The sequence below is a fragment of the Eurosta solidaginis genome, chromosome X (assembly GCF_040869045.1).
Source record: "Eurosta solidaginis isolate ZX-2024a chromosome X, ASM4086904v1, whole genome shotgun sequence".
Classification (NCBI taxonomy): domain Eukaryota; kingdom Metazoa; phylum Arthropoda; class Insecta; order Diptera; family Tephritidae; genus Eurosta; species Eurosta solidaginis.
Window position 1 is genome coordinate 53,038,334 of NC_090324.1, and position 24,463 is coordinate 53,062,796.

The 24,463-nt window shown below is 35.2% G+C and overlaps 1 long non-coding RNA gene across 1 annotated transcript in view; it reads right to left on the bottom strand.

Annotated features, from left to right (window-relative positions):
- LOC137234672 (uncharacterized) overlaps positions 1-23,250 on the bottom strand; it is a 179,876-nt gene extending 156,626 nt beyond the window's left edge. Inside the window, exon 1 of the long non-coding RNA XR_010947864.1 lies at positions 23,232-23,250. This is a non-coding gene — a long non-coding RNA (uncharacterized lncRNA). The remainder of the gene's footprint in view (positions 1-23,231) is intronic.
- Between the last annotated feature and the right edge of the window lie 1,213 nt (positions 23,251-24,463).

A 24,463-nucleotide genomic window follows, 5' to 3' on the forward strand; every position in this document is an offset into this window, starting at 1 on the left:
GAGATGGAAAAATCCCAGGAGTCCCATTCACCGCTAAACAAGGCGTTAGCAGGCTACTATACCTAGCTGGCTACTGTCCCAATTCGCGAAATTTGTCGCCCTTTTATACTTATCCACGCGCAGGTGGACAGTTATCCTACAACAATAAATTTTACTTATTATATGTATTTACTTAAGGTATCTTACATTTAACTGTATTATTCTACCCATATATCGCATTATAAGTATTTATCTCCAAATTGCGTATGTAAAAAAGCCTCTTGTACTGCCCCCCCCTAACATGTGAGTTCGTTGGTACGCATCTCCAGTTAGTTAGCATAGTTATTTTTGTTTTCCCTCTGCTGCTTGCTTATTGGGTCTTGTTGTTGTCGACGACTTGGTTGCCCTTCGTAGGTAACTTGTGTCTAGTACCCACGCTGTGTTGTTGGTATGCTAACGTGACCGCTTCCTAGTACATTGCATTTCTTTTTTCCTTTCTCTTTGTGCGATGTCCGCCCCGACGGTTCGCTTTAATGCTTGCTGTGCTTGGTCGCAATGGCTTGGTATACGTATGTTTGTATATTTTAGGTGTTCTTGCAATGGGAGCTTATGTGTGTTGCTTATTGCATTGCTGTATTCCCAGCATTATTTAAAATTCCAGCCGGTTATGGGTTATCTGTGGAAATTATAATGTTCAACCAAAATATTTACCGTATGCGGGCAGAGACAATTATTTAAACGAAGAAATTAGATGTTGTCATGAATGTTTACATGTATATTAGGGTAATTCAAAAATGATTATTTTGTATGTGTAAATTTAATTCATATAATTCAGTTTTGTACATTTTACATGCTATATGTATAAATTCATTGTAATTCAAGTAGGATTTATACACGTTTTAATGAGTTTTGATAAATATTTGTAGGTTCGAATGTGTGGGCTCCAAAGCCGGTGGATTTGGGTCCTCACACATCCAAACACCTGCATGCCCAAGTTTCGGGCATCAATAATACAATGTCTGCACAAGTAAAAGAAGCGTACAACATACAACTGCGGTCACCAACAGACCCATTAGTCGAGATCAATAGATCATGCTGGTTTTACCACAACTAAAAGGGAATCTTCCCACTTGCCACATAAACGCAATGACTAGGTAAGCATTCCCTGATTTAGTACTGGCTAACAAAAGATTCTTTGTCAGGGACCGTAACGACAGCCTGTATAGTGTATGCAACATAAATTTATCAGAGCCCTAGGAAACACGTCAAACCAAATCGCCCCATCGTCGAAAATATAAAGCAACATCGAACAGCCAAACCAGTTGCCAATGCCTAGTGCACAACCATGTCAAACCTTACTTCGTGTGTGTGAATGTATGTATGCGTGGAAAGTATGTTCCCTTGTGAAAGCGTGAATGTCTATATAGATAGCTTGTAGGAGTAGGTTTTAGTGGCTGTGTAGGCATGTATGAATATGTGAATAACGTTTAGTGGCAAGAATGCATAGGTAATTCCTTCGGGTGCTGAGTGAAAAACGGACGAGGGAAACCTGCCGTTCCACTTTGGTGATGGTAGCGCTTAATGGCCGAAATAAAATATAAATTAATGATCGAAGTGTTCAAGACCGAAAAGGACGTCTTACATATAACCAGTGCGTAAAAAAAAGAAAATATTAAACAAGTTTTTTTATAAAGCGGACTTATTTTTTTTACTGCAAGTGACCGCAAGTTTACGGAACTGGCCACCGCACAGTGTTTCGTGTAGAACAAGCTAGCTGGACAAAATTATTTTATGAGATTTTCCGTTTCATATGCAGTCATTTATTACAACTACGTCATTTTTTTCAGCCATATGTTCTTTTTTTATTTTTTTCCAAAATTTTACTTCATATGCATACATCTGCTTATTTCATATACAGTACATAAGTGACATAGATCCAAAAAAATTTAAAGGACTTAAGAATATTACTGTATTGTACTTAAATTGAATGCACTACAAATCTCAACACTATAAAATATTCTAAAAATTCGAAAAAAAATTAAAATTTTTTATGAAAATTCGACGAATTTTTTCAAACATTTTTTAAATATAATTTAGTTTTTGTTATAGATCGTGACAAATTTTCTTATGGAAATATTTGTAGGTTGATAAATATTTGTAGGTTCGAATGTGTGGGCTCCAAAGCCGGTGGATTTGGGTCCTCACACATCCAAACACCTGCATGCCCAAGTTTCGGGCATCAATAATACAATGTCTGCACAAGTAAAAGAAGCGTACAACATACAACTGCGGTCACCAACAGACCCATTAGTCGAGATCAATAGATCATGCTGGTTTTACCACAACTAAAAGGGAATCTTCCCACTTGCCACATAAACGCAATGACTAGGTAAGCATTCCCTGATTTAGTACTGGCTAACAAAAGATTCTTTGTCAGGGACCGTAACGACAGCCTGTATAGTGTATGCAACATAAATTTATCAGAGCCCTAGGAAACACGTCAAACCAAATCGCCCCATCGTCGAAAATATAAAGCAACATCGAACAGCCAAACCAGTTGCCAATGCCTAGTGCACAACCATGTCAAACCTTACTTCGTGTGTGTGAATGTATGTATGCGTGGAAAGTATGTTCCCTTGTGAAAGCGTGAATGTCTATATAGATAGCTTGTAGGAGTAGGTTTTAGTGGCTGTGTAGGCATGTATGAATATGTGAATAACGTTTAGTGGCAAGAATGCATAGGTAATTCCTTCGGGTGCTGAGTGAAAAACGGACGAGGGAAACCTGCCGTTCCACTTTGGTGATGGTAGCGCTTAATGGCCGAAATAAAATATAAATTAATGATCGAAGTGTTCAAGACCGAAAAGGACGTCTTACATATAACCAGTGCGTAAAAAAAAGAAAATATTAAACAAGTTTTTTTATAAAGCGGACTTATTTTTTTTACTGCAAGTGACCGCAAGTTTACGGAACTGGCCACCGCACAGTGTTTCGTGTAGAACAAGCTAGCTGGACAAAATTATTTTATGAGATTTTCCGTTTCATATGCAGTCATTTATTACAACTACGTCATTTTTTTCAGCCATATGTTCTTTTTTTATTTTTTTCCAAAATTTTACTTCATATGCATACATCTGCTTATTTCATATACAGTACATAAGTGACATAGATCCAAAAAAATTTAAAGGACTTAAGAATATTACTGTATTGTACTTAAATTGAATGCACTACAAATCTCAACACTATAAAATATTCTAAAAATTCGAAAAAAAATTAAAATTTTTTATGAAAATTCGACGAATTTTTTCAAACATTTTTTAAATATAATTTAGTTTTTGTTATAGATCGTGACAAATTTTCTTATGGAAAATTAGTTAAAATATGAAAATTCTTCGAATTTTTCAAACATTTTTTAAATATAATTTAGTTTTTGTTATATATCGTGACAAATTTTCTTATGGGAAATTAGTTAAAATAAATTTGCGAAAGCGAAAATTGTAAGAATTGTCCAAAAAGGGATGTCTACTTATTTATGTGAGTGACTGTACATATGTACATACATATTTTGTATTTATTTGAGTATTTATCCTGGCACTACAATTTTTACAAAATTATTTTATATACCAGTCAGGAATGTAAAAGTGAATTACAATAATAATAATAATAACAATGTAAATAATTAAATTAATTATGTGAAAATTACTTATTACAAAAACTTAAAAGTAAAGTATCATACAAAGTAGAAAAGACAATAGATTTAAATTAAATAAAACCTGATCCAACAAAAAGTTATAGGGTAGGTTATCTTTTATAATTATGTTATTATTCGCTATCATCACTTTCATTCGATGAGTCACTTGTGGAATAGTCATGAGCATCAGCAACACTACTGTGAAAGCTTGAAACAACTGGGGTATTTATTGAAACCTGGTTTTGGTTTTCTCGACTATCAATCCAAGTACACTTTTAAATTTATTCTGGATTTCGTTGGAACGTAGCTTTACACTCTTTTTATCTGCCTCATTCCTAAGCTGCCATTTTTTACTTCGAGGCGATAACTTATGGGAAGCAAGCATTCAAAACATCTTATCCATGCATGGAGTGTAGACAAACCAAAACCAATATTATCTCGGTTAGGCGTAAAGTCCCGTAACTCATTATTCAAATCTTTTGGAGTGGCACCACAAATATAACACTTTTGTGCGGAAGAAGTGTCAGTCAAAGCATTGCAAACTTTTCCGTCAATCATTGTTAGAAGCATATTGTGATTTACGGAAACTTCGTATTCTTCGAGCATGTACTTTGTTGGCAACAACGCATTTATCTCCTCTAAAGCTTTGTTCGTTTCAAAAACAATAAAATCTTTTCTTTATTTAGAAAAAATAAATTTAATTGGACGACAATACATGGTAGAAGAAGGTCGGGGATTCTGCCAAACAGTGTTACCTTTTTCATCCTGTAATTGAAGAGGAACGAAAGAAAATATAAACAAAAACTTATCAGTGTCAGAACTGTATGTAAACTTTTGCTTATATGTGCTAAGGCCAGAGCTTCCATCGCAACCCCACTTGCTGATTAAAGTATACGTCAAGTTTGTATGTAATAAACTCACAAAAACTTCTTGATTTGCTAAAACTAAACGCTCAACAGTTTTATCTAATACGGACTGGACTTTAGTTTCCGCACGTGTTTCACCCACATCTATTTCATTTGGATAGCATTCTGCCTTAACTTTTCTTAGACTATAAAATGATGGATAAACCTTATGGCCTGCCTTGATGCTCCATTTCCGAGTCGTTTTGTATCCATTACGATCGACTTGCTATCTACGTAGTATGCTAAAGCTTCTACATTGCTCAAGCATCTTGCATATGGCTCACATGTTATCTTTTTGCCGGATATTTGAGTGGTTTCCTGTGATTTTTGTATAATGTTAGCAACATTTCTGTTGCCGGACATACGCGTTGATACTTCTGCCGCATAAAGTAACTCACCAGGACTTCTAGATTGCAAGAGTTCATCCACTCGACGCCTTTTGGTTTTTTCACTGCAGCTAACAAAGTCCTTCTTTCGTCTTCCGGGGCCGGAGTTACCTGAAGAAGTGGTTGGTTGGTCTGATGGCAACTTTGAGTCCACCTTTATTGTAAATGTGAAGTCTGGACCCGAAAGCCACTCCGAGTTTTTATTCAAAAATCGCTCCTTATGTGTTCCAGAAGTGTTTCATTTTTGACCCAGCTTCGACTGCCGATATTTTTAAGCTTAAACTTTTTATCGAATACTAGGCTGCTTCGCTTAAATCGCACTTAAGTACAACAAAACTCAATAATTCTTTATATCTAGTTTCCTTCGAATGTTGAACTCAAATGCCAAAAAACTCCGTTCTTGGTACGGTTATAACTAAACTGCTTTGTGTTGTTGATTTTCCGACAGGGTGAATAGTTGATGATTGTTGTGCTGCATCTTCAGTGTAGTTGATCGTTCTGATTTGTTATCAGTTGTGCAGTATTTATTTTACATTCAGGTATTGGCGTAGATGCTACCAAATGGGGTTGTTTTGTGTAGCGTTCCTGTGTGGTTATACCTGCATTAGGATTGCTTTATATGTACCTGTTTTTATGCCTTGGTGACTGGTGCGGTAGGCTGTGGCAGGTTGAAGCCAGTGATCTTCGCCTTTTTGCTTTTGGTGTGCTCTTGTTGACCTTGCGCATTTATTTTTGTGTATTTTATGGCTACGTGTTTGTTCCCTATATCTGGGAATTGTCTTTGCCGTTTGTAGATCAGCTTTAAAGTTTCAAATATCTCTTCGGAGCTGGTACGTACCTACATCCTATTTTATATGTAGAGATAACTAAATCTACAAAAAACAAATTAAAAATAGATGTGCAAATAATTCGCAATGGTTTTTTCTTTCGACTATTAGAGAATACTTGCGACTATAACATATGTAAAATTTAGCCCAGATGTCCGCGGATGTCTGTAACTTGTTTGTCCCTAAATTTAAAAATATAGAGAAAAAATACCTTTTCTTCTTAATAACGCAATGTTAAATATATTGCAAATACTCTAATTGCGAAAGAATTGCTATAGAAAAATTGTGATTTCCTTCGAGCTTAGAATCCATCAAAAAAATTATATAAATGTGTTCACTTAAAAGAAATATGAAGCTTAATATTCAACAAGAATTTTGCAAATTAATCAATGCATTTTACGGCCACTCCTGCCTTCTTACTTCAATTACTCAATATATATGAGCAAAAATATCAAAAAAAATCAAAAATCCCGTTATTTTGTTTTTTTTTTTTCTTTCATTTCTCATCACACTTTTCTTGGAATAAGAACTTTGTTTTTGTCCAGCTGGCTTGTTCTACACGAAACACTGTGCACCGGTACACTCAAAACGCAACAAGCTTTAAGGTAAGTGAAAAGTACAGTTTGTTTAAATCAATTAAAATATAAAATATAAAAATTTTATAAAACCTAAAATTAATAAAATCTAAAATTAAATTACCCTAAAATTTAATAAAGGTATACAATTAAATTAAATCTAAAATTTACTTAAACTTAAAATGTTAATAAAATGCAAAATTCAGTAAAAAGCGAAAATGTAATAAAAGCTAAAATTAAGTAAAACCTAACGTTGAATAAAATCAAAAAATTTAATAAAATTCTAAATTTAATAAAAGCGCAAAATAAATAAATCCTAAAATTAAATTAAACCTACAATAAATAAAACCTAAAATTTAATTAAACCTAAAATTAAATTAAATCGAAAATTTAATAAAAACCAAAAATTTAATAAATCCAAAATTTAATTAAACCTAAAATTTAATTAAATCGAAAATTGAATAAAAACCAAAAATTCAATAAATCCAGCATTTAATTAATTAAACTTAAAATTTTATAAAACCTAAAATTTAATAGAATCTCCAATTAAATTATCCTGAAATGAAAAAAAAAACTATAAAATTTAAATGATTTTAATAATCGGGATTGCCCATATTGCTTTTTCAAATGTATGAAAACATTTATTTGGAGCAATTTTTTAAATTTAAATTTTTTAATTTTTCCCAAATTATTAAATAAATTATAAAATTAAAAAATTGCTCCAAATAAATGTTTTCATACATTTGAAAAAGCAATATGGGCAATCCCCGATTATTAAAATCATACAAACAGACAAAATTGGTTAATTCGTTGTAGTTCTATAAATAGAACGAAAACAGCAACAAAAACCAAAGTTTCTTTGAAAACCGCCGTACCAAGCATAGCTTTAACACATAATTGCATACGAAGTATGCAATGTGTAAAAGATTAAAATATGCAAAAAGAAGGCAATTGGGAAGAACTTTACAACTGGCATGACGTAGCTGAATGCGTTTACAACCATTTCAACTATCGTAGGAGTGCGAGTTCGACTCCCACTCCCGGGAGAAAAGGCTTTGAAGAGATTTACAAGGTATAATCGAAACAGCTGTCGCCTTGTCCGTCCTGATGTCACGTTGTTTAAATTTTTCCCAAATTATTAAATAAATTATAAAATTTAAAATTTTATATATATCCTAAAATTGAATAAAATCTAAAAATTAAATAAAATCTACAATTTAATAAAATATAAAATGTAATAAAACCTAAAATTAAATAAAACCTGAAACCAAAGAACATATTAAACAAATAAAACCCTAAGTAAATCAAGCGTTATAAAAATACTGCTATTTTTTAAAATAAATTAAACCAAAATAAATTTAAGAAAAAAGAAATAGTATTGTCCATTTTCTAAATAAATTAAATTTATAACCACTGTCATACCATAAATTAAATAAATAAATTAATTAATTAAATAAATAAAAGTATGAAATAATTAATGCGAATAAATAAGACACACATTTACGTAGCCACATATACATACATACACATAATAACATCCAAATAAATAGAATTAATAAATACAAACAAATAGAATTCTTAGTAAGGTTTTGGTCTATTTATATAACAGGTCCCCACCCGGCGGGGTTATCCCTGGACCGCATCCACCCAAGAAGTTGGATGTTAATTTAATTGCGTCAAAGCCGACGGCAAATCGGCATAGAGGAAACATCGTAGATATTAAATAAAATTAAACCTAGCGCAATGTTATTTGGCCAGTCGGATGGAAAAGCAACCACCAATAAGCCAAAGAAGGAAAAACACAAATGCAGCGAAAACCACAACATCCACAGTGAGGACGGAGAGACTGGCAGCGCTTTGCTTTTTTAATAACTTCTATATATTTTATGTATATGTGTATAATTTTTGTTATATGCGCCAGCGAATTTATTGTATTTTTGCGAGGAGAATTTAGTGTGGGGGCAATTCCACGTTTGGGTTCTGATTTTATTTTTGCACTAAACTTTCGGTGCATGTTTGTTCTTTTAATTTTTTTTCTTCATATATTTTTTTACACTAATCGGTTGTGAACTCAATAATTTGATTTTTGAGATAGCCTTCTCTTAATTTTGGCGAGTTTTGAATTTAGATTTCTACTTGTTAGTTGCAGCAACTTCAAGGCCTTGTAGCTTTCCACAGCTTAAAGCAAAAAAAAAAAAATATAAGCGTTAAAGAACAAACCAACAAATTAATTAAAAGTAGCTTTTAAATCGCAGTTTATATAAATATGCATATATACATAGCTGTATATATATATATGAATTTTGTAAAACATTTCTATAAGCCAGAAGGCTCATTCCACTGGGCAAATATTTATAATTTGTTATCACGATCTTCTTCACTACTATTTACTTAGTTAATCACTTACAATTATTATTTAAATGGTTCCGGAACCAAGTTAAATACATGTTTTTTGACCTCGTAATTGGGCTACGACGTTTCAGCCCATGACCGCGTGACTAAAAGCGGAAACTCATCCAAAGTAGCTCCTCTCTATAATTCATCCCGTTAGGCATTGGAAGGCAGATTTCTTTACTACCTATTTTTTCCTATTTAGTACACGCGGTTTTTTTTTGCGTGCGTATGTATATTCTGTTGCTTTGGTTTGCATTTTTTTTTGCAACTGCTTGGGAAAGGGAGAGGAATTAGGTTGGATTGGGAGAAGCCTACAGCAGCGGCCGTGGTTATAGAACCACGTAAATGAACGGGCGATAAGAATCGCGAATATTAATATTCCTTTATATAATTCTTTTTACACATTTTTTTGCGGTTATCTTTATATTTCTATCTTGAAATTTAATGTTAACGTAGCAGTTTTTCTTTGAAGTAAGGCACATATTACAGATAGATTTTGGTAACAATTGGAGAAAAGTTAGAAAATTCCTTTGAGCTAGTTTAGGCATAAACTTGAAACTTGAGTTGAAGTCTTCGTTATATAATTGTTAGAGGTTTAGTTACATAGGCTTAAGAACCATTAAATTCCTTTTTTTGTTGGGTTTGTTTATTATCTGAAATATAAATTAAGAAATACGTTTATAACGTTCAAGAAAAAAAGATCGATTTGGATTATTTCTATTCTTCGGTATTTTCTTTGGGTTAATGGGTTGAAATACCACTATGAGTAGATAGGATTCCCCTTTTGTTTGGTGTAGGCGAACCCCACGTCTACATTCCGTATGTAGAAGAGGGAGGGTAGACTCCACCTGACCTGGACGGGCCTTCACTTTCCTATCACCTTGTCTATTTCTCACCCTATCTCTATATGTACACACAGGCATGAATCCCTCTATTTTTGTTTACGGGTACTGTAGGCGAGGACGGTGGAAAAGACCCCCCAACCGACGAGCTAATCAGGTCTCGCAAGCATGCCTGCTTGCCACCGTCCCTTACCTCAAAAACAGGCAGTAACGTAACAGGAGCCAGTCGATATAGTTCTGGGCGGAGACATTTACCCCCAATTTATGTTAGGCGGCATTAGGAAAGATGTGTTAAACACATTAATATTACAGGAAACGGCTGGACCAGTGGCGTAGATAGGGGTGGGGGGATTTAGGGGATAGATACGTTCAAATACGTATTCAACAGCGACATAGAAAAAATGTATCGCCAAATATGTGTCAATGAAGACCAAACAAAATACCAGCGAACGGTAACATTTAGGATCAACTGTGCTCCATACCTCGCGGTTCGGAAGCTGCACCAACTCGCTGATGACATGGAGGCCTCGCATCCAATGGTAGCAGATATCCGGCGAAATTGTATGTACGTTGATGACGTACTCGCCGGTGGACACAACATCGAAACTGTGATAAGGGCAAGGGATCAAATATCATCATACCGAAACAACATTTATTAAACGAGGAATTTCTTGAGTTTGAAGACACTAGCACGGTAAAAGCACTCGGAATCAGGTGGAACGCCCATTTCGACTTCTTCTATTTTACAGCGAAACCCATTGAAAATAACCATGCCGTAACAAAAATGTCAAGACTTTCTGCGATCGCAAAACTTTTCGACCCTCTCGGCTGGCTGGCACTAGTCATAATTGTAGCCGAGATGATAATTCAAAACATTTAGATAGAAAGGCAGGCTGGGACGAAAACGTGTCAGCAACCACTTTACATCGATGGCAATCATTCATGATTGACTACAAAAAAATTAACGACTTACGCATACCGCGATGGGTTCACTATACAATGAAGGACAATATCCAAATTCATGGCTTCAGCTTCAAGTCTTCACCAAACTTCTGATTGCCAAGGCGAAAGTAGCCCCGGTCGAAACCATATCTTTGCCTCGCTCGAACTCTGCGGTGCAGTTCTACTAGCAAAAATAATATAATCTGTGATTGAAATTATGAAACTCTCGAAAATTCAAGTAACTCTCTGGACAGATTCAATTATAGTGCTCGCATGGATCCGAAAACCACCATGTTCGTGGTCAACGTTCGTGGCCCATCGAATAACAAAAATCATCGTGTTGAAGACATGATCCAATTTTCGGACTAAGTCCGCCCCCCTCCGTCTGGCAACACCCGGCCAGTGCGGCTAAGTGCAAGTGCAGCTCAGCTGCGCTTGCCGAACACCACCGCGCATAAGCTAAGTCAGTTTACTTAAAACTACCCACGCAAAGGCATCGTTCGTGCCCGCATCATTCGCCGTGTGTTTTTTAAATCGGAGTTTCTCCTGCCCGCCGTCGCGCAGTTCTCTTTTTTAATATTTAATTAAATTTCATTTTATAACTTTATTGATCTATGTATTTTAAAGTTTGAATTGTGAATAAAAATATAAACACATATACACCAATTTAACATAACCCCCCGTGTGCCCTCTTTTTAATTGGAAAAGTGCAGTGAGATTTAGACATAGTCCTTCGAGCCGGAAAAGGCAACCAGCGACCCAAAAACAAAAACAATAAAACCAAAAATTTTTACATTAAATAATACGCGTTCGGTACGTGCACATACATAAATATATAAATAGCTAAAACACAACATTAAGGTGTCAAAAAAGGTTTTAAATTGAGAAATCAAAATTTTAATAAAAAACAAAAAAATTTACATACACAAAAAAAAACAAAAAGCTATTTATTGGAAATAATTCAAACAAAAAAAAAAAACTAATTATTAAAAAATTTACACAAAGCTACAAGCGGAAAAGGAAAAAAAGTGTAAAGTAAAAAATAATTTTTTGCTAATAAAAATAAAATTTAAATAAGAAGAAAAATATCTAAGAGAAAAAAAATAAAAGAAACAAAACTCACTTTATTTTAAACACTACACACTATTGGAAAAAAAAAATCTATTTTTCAAAAAACAAAAAAAAAAATCTAACACAAGATTTATTTACACAAAACATCAAACAAAATTAAGTTGTCACAAAAGTGGGTGAAGGTGAAAAGGAAAAGAAAAGTTTAAAGAAATTAAAAATTGAAATAGTTGGAGATTTGAAAAAAAACACGGTAGAGTTATTTAAAAAAAAAAATGTAAGGGAAAAATATAATCCTTGGAAAAGGGCTGACAAGATAAAAACAAAGTGCAGATTTTTTTGGAAAAAAATATATATATTTAATTTTTCACGAATACAAAAAACAAAAGGTATTAAAAAAATCAAGAACTTAATTATATAACGTTTTTACAAAAAATTTTGAAAAAAAAGAAAAAACTACATATGGGAAAATGTTGGAAAACAATAATTGGAAACAAAATCATACATCAAAGCAACATTACCAACACAACAACATCGAGGAACACATTACAATAAAGGACAACACAAACAACTCACAAGTAACACATTTAAAAATCAAAAATGTCAGAGTGAGTACGGTACATATATATACATACATATATATCCCTCCGATCTTAGAATCCGGACCCCTTCATTATAAACATACCCATTATATATCCACATGTATTTTCCCTCCGTCTAAAGTACGGACCCAAATCTAAAATTCCCCAAATTTATATAGCCCTCCGATCTTAAGATCTGGACTTTGATATATAAGCCATATCATAAAGCCTTAACGGCAAAATATTTCATTTGCCTACCCACTGGTACCAAAAGGTACAGTACCGTCAAAGCCCATAATTTTCTCAATAAATAAAATTTCATTCCTGTACTAACGGAAAATCCACTGCCCGGTACCCAAAAAGTTCGTTGCGCTAAATACCTATTTAATTATAAAAGCATATACGTATATATGTTATATATGTATATACCCACTTAGTTACATTTACTTTGGCAACAGATCAAGTGCTCTGGCATTTGCAAACAAAAAGGTATTGTTGGTACACCACAGTTTACCCGCAAATATATTACACATATACATACATACGTATATACCCATATTACTTGTACACAGAAGCGCTGAGACAAGTACATATAACAAAAAACCCAGCATATATTAGGCGGGTCTAAAAAAAAAACCCAGTGAACACCCACCCATTTATATACTCACATTACTTGTACTCAGAAGCGCTGATACAAGCCCGTATTAAAAACCAAGCGTACTTTAGTCTGGTTTCAAAAAAAAATTTTTTTTTGCCCTTTTGACAAAATTTTTTTCGATTTTCACAGCTTAATAAAAGCTCCCATTTCTTGATAAATTACATTAAATTATAATGCCAAAAACAAACGAAACCGAAAAATTGACCACTGCAGACCAATGCCTGCAGGAATTTATATATGACGGTAACCAATTAGAGGTTTACTGCTCAAGATGGTCACCCTCCCAAGCTACCGATTTATCAGAGTGTATGCTCAAGGTCAAATTCGACGACCTAGATAAAATATGGGCAAATGCGCTAGAGCACCATCGACAAGTAAGTTTCTCAGATAATTATACAGATTTTAGCGGCTCGGTTGAGCAAAAATTCGCTAAATGCATGGAAACCTATCAAACATGCCAATCTGAAATTATGGAAGCCTTGCAAACTTTCAACACTGCTAGCACCAACCAACAACAAATACCCGCCCACCCAATAAATGCCTCAACAAAATCAAATGGTTGTTATCTGAAAGTACCAGCATGTGACACCGAATTCTTCCATGGTGGATACGAAGACTGGCCATCCTTCAGAGATATGTTCACGGCAGTCTATAAAAACACACTAAATTATCACCATTATACCACCTACGCCTGAAAACAAAAGGACAAGCTGGACTTATTGTAAAACAATACCCACTGAGCGCTAATAATTTTGAGCTTGCCTGGAAAGCGCTCTGATCTAGGTACGAAAACAAAAGGATACTCGTCGACAACCAACTGAAGACGTTGTTCAATCTGCCAACAATATTCGCGGAAAACAGAGAACAAATCCAGAAGATGCAGACAAATATCAACAATTGCATGTTAACTCTAAACACCCAAGGAATCCCGACAACGGACTGGCACAATCCTCGTTTACCTCTGCTCATCCAAGCTGCTAAGTGAAAGCCTTTCACTATGGGAACAATCCCTCCGAAAAGAACTCCCACTTTGGGATGATATGAATAATTTTTTGACCAGCAGATACGAGGTAGTAGGGAGACTAAGTACCTATAGACCAGGCAAAGAGAAACCCCAATTTTCGAGTTTTACACCACGAATGGTGAATCAAAACTAGACCCAATCTAATAACAATAAAACCCACTCAGATCGCACGGAGTTCAATAAAACGGCTCCGTTTAAATTATGCAACCAATACCACGCCGTCAAATCTTGCGTTAGGTTTAGAAATTTATCGGTATCAGACCGAATCAAATTTGTGATAGAAATTAGTTACTGCGAAAACTTGTCATCAACGTCACACCCCAAGAACGCATGTAAAAGAAGTTTCACGTGCGTTTAATGCCAAAAGCGTCATCATTCGCAGCTGCATTTGCATCCCAAACCCCAATATTCGATAAGTGCTTACAGGAGTCGCTGTCTTCGTAGACCTACATCCGGTTTAAAACACAGATCAATGTCCGTTGATCTTCGGCCCAACAAGTTGGTACCAATCGGTGAGCTGGGGTGTTCAAGTCCACCAGCCTTGGTTTGGCCGAGGAGAACTATCCACCCTCCTCTTCCATTTTCGGGTAATGGCACCCGGTTGCACGGCAACTCCACCGCGAGTTCCGTGCTTGCCTCAGTATCCCTCTTTAATTGATTTTATAATCTCGGGTATCTAATTGTCAGGTCAATTAGATCGAGATTTGTGCTTTGTCGCAATTTAGGAATGTGACCAACCTTTTCTGTCCTGCAGTGTTACAACAATGTATAATACATTGTTAACGACGGAGCTGATTGTGCTCAGACTTTGCTTGAAGGCGGCACCTCCCTCCAACGCTATGCACCACATGTTATGATCAAAAAGGACCGTTCGCCGTGAACCAACTACCGAAGTAATCTATCAGCGCAAGTGTCTTTCCTCATGAATAGCTACTTAAATGTTCTATAGAGTGAGAGCCTCATATAATTCTTTGTGAATAAAACTATCTGTTCTTGGTCAACAGACAGTGATGCTGACAAGTACTTACGACACAAACACTTGCAAGATATATCTTCACTAATAATGGTAATAACCCACTTGCGCATCAAGATACATCTCGCTAGTCAAAGGTTTTTGTGCGTTTATGATCATGTTGCAACTGAACCCAGCTAAACGTAGGAGAATGGACAACGAGCGACCCTCAACATCGAAAGCCGCTATAAGAGCCACCTCCTCCCAACAGTCTCAGGACAAAACCCCGGTTTCTACACTTTTTTCGGGTAATCATGGAACCACCCTACTACCAACAGCAGTAGTATCAGTATACTATGCTGGCGAATTTCATAAAATTCGTGCCCTAATAGACCAAGGTTCACAAAAAACCTTTGTATCATCCCGTATACAAAAGCTTCTTGGTCTACCCACAAAAGAGTCTCTCCACCAGATATCTAGAATGGGTGAACGGTTGTGAAAAATACCAATAAAGTCTGCCAGATAACATTCTGTTCTGCAGACTTAACCCAAATGATAGACGCACAAGCAATAATCTTGCCGAAACTAACTAAGTTCTTGCCCACAGTCAGAGTTTCAAGCATCGATCTCGAAGAAATATCCCATTTACCGATTGCCTATCCACAGTATTCGATACCATCGAAAATCGATATGGTAATCGGCAACGATATCACCCCGCAAATCCTCACCGAAGGGCTTCTACGGAATGTGAGTGGAACATTACTTGCCCAAAATAAAATATTCGGATGGATATTAAGCGGCCCTGTAGCTGAAAAGTATCAACTTTCAGCACTCATGTCACGGAATGTACCGATGACCCCCTCAACCAACTTTTGAGAAAATGTTGGAAACAGGAAGAAGTTGACCAAACCCAACAACGATCATAAAACCCGAAAGCAAAACCAGAAAAGTCCGAGTCGTCTTCAACGCATCAAAAATGTCACATTCTGGCAACTCGTTGAACGGCGTCCTCCATACATGCCCCATACTACAAAATGACTTAATGCTCCAGTCACGATAACCCAGGGGTTTGGGCACTCGAGGCTGCAAGCCTCAGGACTTAGTCGAATGTCCATTATGGTGGAAAGGACGTAATTGGCTTATCAGGCCATCAACCTCGTGGCTAAAGGATATACCTCACCACCCAACTCCCCCCGAACAACGACAAGTGGAAGTATTCCATACCCTGCAGGAAGAAAATATAGATATACTCGACCTATTTTCGTCGTTTTCTCGAGCGCTTAGAGTCGTGGCCTATATGTTGCGGTTTATCCAGAGAGCAAGGAAACTAAAATTTCCATCCACGCTCAACCTCACCCACGCCGAAGTGAATGATACCAAAATCAAAACCATGATTCAAACTCAACGGAATTATTACGGAGACACGATAGAGCTGCTTCAAACGGCAGGACTCTTACCCAAAAGGAAAACCCTTCTGACATTAAACCCCATGTTAGATGACTCAGGGATAATGCGAGTTTCTGGAATATTAGCATATGCCACCTATAGCTTTAGGGGGGTTTGGCATGTTGAAGACATGATCAAATTTTCGGACTAAGTCCGCCCCCCCGTCTGGCAACACCCTGCCAGTGCGGCCAAGCGCAAGTGCAGCTCAGCTGTGCTTGCCGAACACCACCGCGCATAATCTAAGTCAGTTTACTTAAAACTCCCCACGCAAACGCATCGTTCGTGCCCGCATCATTCGCCGTGTGTTTTTTAAATCGGAGTTTCTCCTGCCCGCCGTCGCGCAGTTCCCTTTTTTAATATTTAATTAAATTTCATTTTATAACTTTGTTGATCTATGTATTTTAAAGTTTGAATTGTGAATAACAATATAAATACATATACATCAATTTAACATAACCCCCCGGGTGCCCTCTTTTTAATTGGAAACGTGCCTAGTGCAGTGAGATTTAGACACATCGACAAAGTAGGAGACAAAGTATGGCGGCACGCAGACTCCGCGTCAAATCCGGCAGATTTGGCGAGCAGATGCCTCTTCGCTTCGGATCAAATCAACAATTCTTTGTGGTGGCAGGGACCTTCTTGGTTACAAGAAGACAACGGAAATTGGCCAACACAAGAAGAAGATTACAACAGGCTCATTCCATTTCAAGACACACGGTCCGCGCAGGACATGATTTTTGATTTCGATGAAATTTTAATATGTTGTTCTTTGGTCAAAATAATGAAACACGTGTTGTTTTTGCCTCAAGAAAAATTTTTTTCGGATTTATCGGCAATTGGATTCCATAAAATGCAATCGATATTTTATTCACCTATTTTTTCAACTGTCAATAACTTTGTCAAAAATTAACCGATTCTTATGATTTTGTCTTTGAAATGTTCGCTTACTTTTAGTTTTATATAAATTTATAAACAATTGTATAAAGTTAAAAAAAATTTTTTAGTATTTAGTAAAAATGTATGACTTTTTTTCAAAAATTAATATTTCATAAAACGTTATTTTTTTTTGTTCAAACTTTTTCTATATCGAGTGAAAAGTTTATATTTCAACTTGGGTAAATATCCATTAGTCAAAACTCGTTGTTTTCGAAATATGAATTTTTGAATATTAAACTCTTTTTTTGCCATATATTGATGCAATACATATCAGCATAAAGGGCGATCAATGACAAATGCTTAAAATTAATAAAAAATATCACATTTATATTTGAAAACATTCATTTCTTATTATTTTTGAGAATTACAGTGATTTTTTAACAGGACAAGGCAAAGGCTCTTGTGACGGTATTGTAGGTTTAGTAAAATATTTTGCCATATTCTGAAAAATAATAACAAATAAATGTTTTCGAAAGTAAATGTGATATTTTAATTAATTTTAAGCATTTGGTATTGATCTCCCTTTATGCTGATATGTATTGCATCAATATTTCGCGAAAAAAAGTTTAATATTCAAAAATTCGTATTTCGAAACCAACGAGTTTTGACTAATGGATATTTACCGAAGTTAAAATATAAACTCGTCACCTGATATAGAAAAAGTTTAAACAAAAAAAATAACGTTTTTTTCATATATTAATTTTTGAAAAAAAGTCATACATTTTTACTAAATACTAAAAAAATAATTTTTTTTACTTTATGCAATTGTTTATAAATTTGTATAAAATTAAAAGTAATAGCGAACATTTCAAAAAAAAAATCATGAGAATCGCTTAATTTTTGACAAAGTTATTGCATGCTGTAATGCATTGCATCAATAAATGGGGGCAAAAATTTTTAATATTCAAAAATTCATATCTCGAAAACAACGAGTTTTGGCTAGTAAGCATTTGGCCAAGTTGAGATGTGAACTGTTCGCTCAATAGAGAAGAAATTTAAACAAAAAAAATAACCTGTTTTAAGAAATTATTTTTTGAAAAAAGTCATAAATGTTTACTAAATACTAAAAAAAATTTCAAACTCAATAGAGCAAAAGTTTAAACAAAAAAAAAATAACCTGTTTTAAGAAGTTATTTTTTGAAAAAAGTCATAAATGTTTACTAAATACTAAAAAAAAATTTTTCAAACTGCATGCTATTGTTTATAAATTTATATAACAGTAAAAGTAATAACGAACATTTCAAAGAAAAAATTAATATAATCGGTTAATTTTTGACAAAGTTATTGACAGTTAAAGAAATAGGTGAATAAAACATCGATAGAATTTTATCGAATTCAATTGCCGATAAATCCGAAAAAAAAATTTTTTTAGGCAAAAAAAAAAACACGTGTTTTCATTATTTTGACCAAAGAACAACATATTAAAATTTCATCGAAATCAAAAATTATGTCCTGCGCGGACCGGGTGTCTTGAAATGGAATGAGCCAACACGAATATTGAGGAAAAGAGGTATAGGTTCGCGCAGCATATGTTAATAATAATTCTAACATTCTGATTGGTTCTCTGACTTTTCAAGCTAAAGCTTCTTTCAAAAGGCACTCTCATTTAAAAGCACCTGATGAAATAAAAACAACGACAGAACGATTGATAACAATATGCCAAAGGCAATACTATCCAGAAGAGTACGCAAATTTGAAGTCAGGGAAACTAATTCATGGGAAGAGTGAGATTTTACCCTTAAACCCATTCATCGATACTGAAGGTATAATCGGTACTGGTGGTCGGGTCGACGTATCCCAAGACATGTACTACAATGAGCGTCACCCCATTATCTTTCCACACACTTGTAGGTTAACCAGACCCCTAGTTGAATTTATACATAAGATCTCCCTCCATGGAGAAAATCAGCTGATGCTGCGACTTATTCGCACTCAGTACTGAATTCCGCGTTTTAAAAACATGATTAAGTCTGTCATCCACAACTGTAAAGTCTGCACTATTTACAAGAAGCGGGCACAAACTCAACTTATAGGAATCCTTCCAAAGAAGCGCACCATCTTTACAAGGGCACAAGCCTTAGTACCGGGCCTTTCCTTGCTGCCTTCGCCAGATTTGTATCCAGACGAGGATACCGAAAAAATGTCTACTCCGACAATGGTACTAACTTTGTCGGAGCTTCGCGATCTTTACGATCCGAGTTCAAGGTCTTTCTGCGCGAAACAAGGGACGACACATTGAACAAATATAGCCTCCAAACTCTCGCATGGCATTTCATACCCCCGAGTGCCCCTCATATGGGAGGCTTGTGGGAAGCAGGGGTAAAAAGTTTTAAAACCCATTATAAAAAATTGTGTCCGATCATAAATATACATCCGAAGAGTTTACGACCTTCTTATGCCAAATTGAAGCATGCCTCTACTCAAGACCATACAGTCCCTCATCTAACGAACTTTCCGACCTGGAGCCGCTTATTCCAGGCCACTTTCTCGAGGGTGGGCATCTGTTAGCTCCACCCGAAATCGGCTGTAATGAGAATCCTGCATCAATAGTAAATCGATGGCAAAAAATGAAGGCCCTGCACCAGACATTTTGCAAAAGGCGGAAATCGGAATATCTCACCGAGATCCAGAAACAGTATAAGTAGAAACATGCACAATCCAACTTAAAACCCGGGGACCTAGTGGTCATAAAGAGGACAACCTCTAACCCAAAGAGTGGAGAATGGGGAGAATCGTCAAAATACACCCAAGCTCTGATAACCGTGTACGTGTTGTTGACGTCAATACATTCAAGGGAAAAATTACGAGGCCAATTGCAAAATTGGTACTACTTCCGTCCAACGACAAGGAAGATGAACTTTAATAGTCCAAATTCCTCTATACCAAATAACCCCTCCCCGATCAGACACTAAACAGAAAGAACGTTATTCCGAACAATTTTCCACAATTCACTCACTAACCCATAGCGAGGACACCAGAACGATACCCAGCTCTCGTTCACCCGAAACGAGGCCAACAAACAACCCTCACGCAGATCCACTATATTCCACAGAATACAATTTAATCAACAATTACCACCCCCAAAAGCCATCGAAACTCTGTCAAACTGACACAGATATCAATTCTACAAAAAAGGAATTTTTAATATGCGTGGAGAGCTTATCCATTATTTGAGAAATTCATAACAAACCGAAAAAAAATATGCTTTCCTATTGCGAAATCCCTCAATTCTTTTGAGTATTATAATATTTGGCCCATGGCGACCATAACCGCGTCTGCTTAAATGTATTTCCTTTTTTCTCCGCCCGGCAGTTTATAAAGAACTTGAGGAAACGAAGATTTACTCTATGGATATACTTTAAGGCAAATTGCCCCAAACGGAAATAAGTTTCGATTTTTTGTGTGTAAATATGAAAGTAGCATTTGAAGCTTCATTTCTCATTAAAGCATAGGGCACAGCCAATTTTGGAAATATTTTTTATAGTTTGTTTCAAATTGGAAATTGTAGTCAACAATTATATAGAGGGGGTTGATTTTGGAGTCCGACGATTTTTATTAGACGAATGTGGTCTTTAAACAACTCAGGAATTGATTCCTCATAAGGAGTTTCAGCAACCCTTCTATTTTATTGAACAACCATCTCTCACTCTACAAGTTGCATCCATTTGTTTAGACGGCACTTGTAGAGTCACGACCTGAATGTCGTGCAACTAATCTGTTATAGGTTGCAACTAAGCCAGAAAAAGTTTCTTAGTTACCACTAAACGGCTTTCAGCCTGGGCGAACAGTTCCTTTTGCCCTGCTTGAAAATTACGCAACATTGAAGCTCGTCTTGTACGTTCCTCCATTTCATAAGCTAGTCGTATATTATACTCATTACGCAGCTGCACTGCTTCATTAACCTACATGAAACAAAATATTCAATCTATAACACATCGTATATGGAAAATGTAATAACTTGCCTATGCGATGCACAATGTTTCGTGTAGAACAAGCTAGCTAGATAAAATTATTTTATGAGATTTTTCGTTTCATATGCAGTCATTTATTACAACTACGTCATTTTTTTCAGCCATATGTTCTTTTTTTTATTTTTTTCAAAAATTTTACTTCATATGCACACATTTGCTTATTTCATATACAGTAACTCATGTGAATAAGTGACATAGATCCAAAAAAATTTAAAGGAGTCAAGAATATTACTTTATTGAACTTAAATTGAATAGACTACAAATCTACATACTCTAAAAAATTCGAAAAATTCGGAAAAAAATTAAAATTTTTTAATGAAAATTCGTCGAATTCTTCAAACATTTTTTAAATATAATTTAGTTTTTGTTATAGATCATGACAAATTTTCTTATGGAAAATAAGTTAAAATATGAAAATTCGTCGAATTTTTCAAACATTTTTTAAATATAATTTAGTTTTTGTTATAGATCGTGACAAAGTTTCTTATGGGAAATTAGTTAAAATAAATTTGCGAAAGCGAAAATTGTAAGAATTGTCCAAAAAGGGGTGTCTACTTATTTATGTGAGTGACTATACATATGTCCATACATGTTTTGTATTTATTTGAGTATTTATCCTGGCACTACAATTTTTACAAAATTATTTTATAGTACCAGTCAGGAATGTAAAAGTGAATTACAATAATAGTAATAACAATGTAAATATTTAAATTAATTATGTGAAAATTACTTATTACAAAAACTTAAAAGTAAAGTATCATACAAAGTAGAAAAGAAAATAGATTTTAATTAATTAAAACCTGATCCAACAAAAAGTTATAGGGTAGGTTATCTTTTGTTTGTTTAGAAAAAATAAATTTAATTGGACGGCAATACATGGTAGAAGAAGGTCGAGGATTCTGCCAAACAATGTTACCTTTTCATCCTGTAATTGAAGAGGAACGAAAGAAAATATAAACAAAAACTCATCAGTGTCAGAAATGCATGTAAACTTTTGCTTATATGTACTATGGTCAGAGCTTCCATCGCAACCCCACTTGCTGATTAAAGTATACGTCAAACTAACAAAAACTTCTTGATTTGCTAAAACTAAACGCTCAACAGTTTTATCTAATACGGGCTGGACTTTAATTTCCGCACGTGTTTCACCCACATCAATTTCATTTGGATAGCATTCTGCCTTAGCTTTTCTCAGATTATAAAATAATAAACTTTATGGCCTGTCTTGGAAGTTGAGCATCCGAGTCGTTTTGTACCTATGAGCCGTCGACTTGCTATATACGTAGTATGCTAAAGCTTCTACATTGCTCAAGCATATTGCATCTGGCTCACATGTCATCTTTTTTCCGGATAGTTGAGTGGTTTCCTGTGATTTTTTTTATAATGTTAGCAAAATTTCTGTTGCCGGACATACGCGTTGATACTTCTGCCGCATAAAGTAATTCACCAGGACTTCTAGATTGCAAGAGGTCATCCACTCGACGCCGTTTGGTTTTTTCACTGCAGCTAACAAAGTCCTTCTTTCGTCTTCCGGGGCCTAGGTTACCTGAAGAAGTGGTTGGCTGGTCTGATAGCAACTTTGAATCCACCGTTATTGTAAATGTGAAGTATGGACCCGAAAGTCATTCCGAGTTTTTATTCAAAAATCTTCCAGAAGTGTTCCACTTTTGATCCAGCTTCGACGAATATGCCGATATTTGTAAGCTTAAACTTTTTATCGAATACTCGGCTGCTTCGCTTAAATCGTACTTAAGTACAACAAAACTCAACAATTCTTTATATCTGTTTTCCTTCCAATGTTGAACCGAAATGTCAAAAAACTCCGTTCTTGGTACGGGTATAACTAAACTGCTTTGTGTTGTTGATTTTCCGACAGGGTGAATCGTTGATTATTGTTGTGCTGCCATCTTAAGTGTCGTTGATCGTTCTGATTTGTTATCAGTTGTGCAGTATTTATATTACATTCAGTTATTGGCGTAGATGCTAACAAATGGGGTTGTTTTGTGTAACGTTCCAGTGTGGTTATATCTGTATTAGGATTGCTTTGTATGTACCTGTTTTTATGCCTTGGTGACTGGTGCGGTAGGTTGTGGCAGGTTGAAGTCAGTGATCTTCGCCTTTTTGCTTTTGGTGTCCTCTTTTTGACCTTGCGCGTTTATTTTTGTGTGTTTTATGGCTACGTGTTTGTTCCCTATACCTGGGAATTGTCTTTGCCGTTTCTAGATCAGCTTTAAAGTTTCAAATATCTCGTAGGAGCTGGTACGTACCTACATCCTATTTTATATGTAGAGATAACTATATCTACAAAAAAAAAAATTTTAAATAGATGTGCAAAGAACTCGCAATGGATTTTTCTTTCTACTATTAGAGAATACTTGCGGCTATAACATGTGTAAAATTTAACCCGGATGTCCGCGGATGTATGTAACTTTTTTGTCCCTAAATTTAAAAATATAGGGAAAAAATACATTTTCTTCTTAATAACGGAATGTTAAATATATTGAAAATACTCTAATTTTGAAACAATTACTATTAAAATTTTTTACTTACCTTCAAGCTTAGAATCCATCAAAAAAATTATATAAAAGTGTTAACTTAAAAGAAATATGAAGCTTAATATTAGACAAGAATTTTGCAAATTAATCAATGCATTTTACGGCCATTCCTGCCTTCTGACTTCAATTACTCAACATATATTATCAGAAATATCAAAAAAAAAACAAAAATCCCGTTATTTTGTTTGTTTTCTTTCATTTCTCATTACATTTTTCTTGGAATAAGAACTTTGTTTTTGTCCAGCTAGTTTGTTCTACACCAAACACTTTGCGATGGTACAAACGCTGTGCTGTAATCGCCAACCGGAACAGGTAAAACCCTGAGCCTCCTGTGCACTGATGTTGAGGTCGGCATGTACAGCCTGCGATTGGCATCTATAAAACTGCTCTTGTTTGTTGCTTTTTGGACAAAACCATATCTCCCGTTAAAATTACCCTCTCCCAGGATAAATTACCCTCATGGCATTCGGGGCCTTCATTAGCCATGTACTACCTAACTACATCTTTTGTGCATAGTAGGCAATTTATTTAGTTAGTTTTCTCCGATTTCCCGAAAGTGTTTCACTTGTAGATACGCGGTTTACGAATTAAACTGCCATATGCAAGTGCCGTAGCTATCTTCCTTACATACTCCTTATTATATTTCATCGGTCATATTAAAAGCATAAATGAACAACAAATTCCAGGAACGACACCCGTTAAGTAATAAAACCTTTTGTTATGGCCAAGTT